This window comes from Eleutherodactylus coqui, unplaced genomic scaffold (assembly GCF_035609145.1).
Source record: "Eleutherodactylus coqui strain aEleCoq1 unplaced genomic scaffold, aEleCoq1.hap1 HAP1_SCAFFOLD_109, whole genome shotgun sequence".
Lineage (NCBI taxonomy): Eukaryota > Metazoa > Chordata > Amphibia > Anura > Eleutherodactylidae > Eleutherodactylus > Eleutherodactylus coqui.
The window spans coordinates 378,620-379,767 of record NW_027102028.1 but is presented as its reverse complement, the minus strand read 5'-3'; the positions used below and the strand labels follow the sequence as shown (position 1 = coordinate 379,767).

At 47.4% G+C, this 1,148-nt stretch overlaps 1 pseudogene; it reads left to right on the top strand.

The window, feature by feature from the left end:
* The first annotated feature begins 639 nt into the window (after positions 1-639).
* On the top strand, positions 640-723 carry LOC136594895 (small nucleolar RNA MBII-202; annotated as a pseudogene).
* The last annotated feature ends 425 nt before the right edge of the window (positions 724-1,148 follow it).

The window sequence follows — 1,148 nt, the reverse complement described above, 5'->3', positions numbered from 1 at the left end:
ATTGTGGGACAAGCCGTGTAAAAGTTCTTTACTTGGGAGGTGAGAGCTGTCACGTCTTGCTGCATGCTCAGCAGTTAACGATATAGATGGCCACTGGAGCCCTAGGCTTTATACACACACGGTGGGCTGCGTACAGATATAGTATTGGGGGTCGTGAAAACACATATGGCTGCCTACTAAGGGATTTTCCTCTTAGGGAATAAGTCGTCATGGTCTCCAAGGTTTCAAAACATGATTATTGTGTAGAGATGTAGTAGAGCCAAGCGAGTTATCAATATTAAGGCTATGGTTACACGGCAGCATGGGTCACATGACCAAAGATCTTTGTGTAACCCTTCCACTTCAGTCTCTCATTAGTGCCAATGCGGTTGCAGCACATCTCACAAATTCTTGCCACCTGCAGCTCGCAAAACAATAGACACCAAGACTGGAACTTTTGTCGATCTGCGGCTCGCAGCAACTTGCCACCCGTGCCGCCACGTGGCCCTAGCCTTAATCGCACAACACGTTGGTGTGTTCAGTGAATTCAGCTCTGCTCCTTCAATGTATTTGTCTTCTCCGGAGTCGTAATCACTGGTTGCAAAGCAGATAATGGTCCTTATATTGTCCACAGTTGGTGTGCAGCTCCTGACAGCAGCGTGATGGCACATTGTCCCGAATCTCTGCTTTTTTGTGATGACTGCCTCCTTGAATCCTTTATTCTGATGGTTGTTGGAGTCAATCTTACACTTGTTTTCATCAGAGATCATCATTGATGCAACAAGTCTACAGAATCCCTGCAGACCAACGTACAGAGACAGCAAAGTGGTCATCTTCCACGCAAACCCACCGCTCCCAAGAGGTCTTCTGTCCCAGTCCGTTTGGTCATATTATACATAGGAAGATAATTTGCTGTGTGGTGCTCAGCCAATCAGAGCCAGCGTTTCCTGGAGGCGGGGAATTTCCAATCCCCAGCCAGAAGACTTGCCTGAAGACAAGTGTCGGGGATCGGGGAGAAGATGCAGTGGAGCTGACAGCGCTTCTTAGGTGATGTAAGTGTTTTTGTTTTCTGCAGCTAGGGCTTAGTTTAGGGCTCTTCCAATAGGATTTCCTACTGTAAAAGGTTCATCACACCGCACATTTTCATACGATGCAACAGAGAGGAAGGC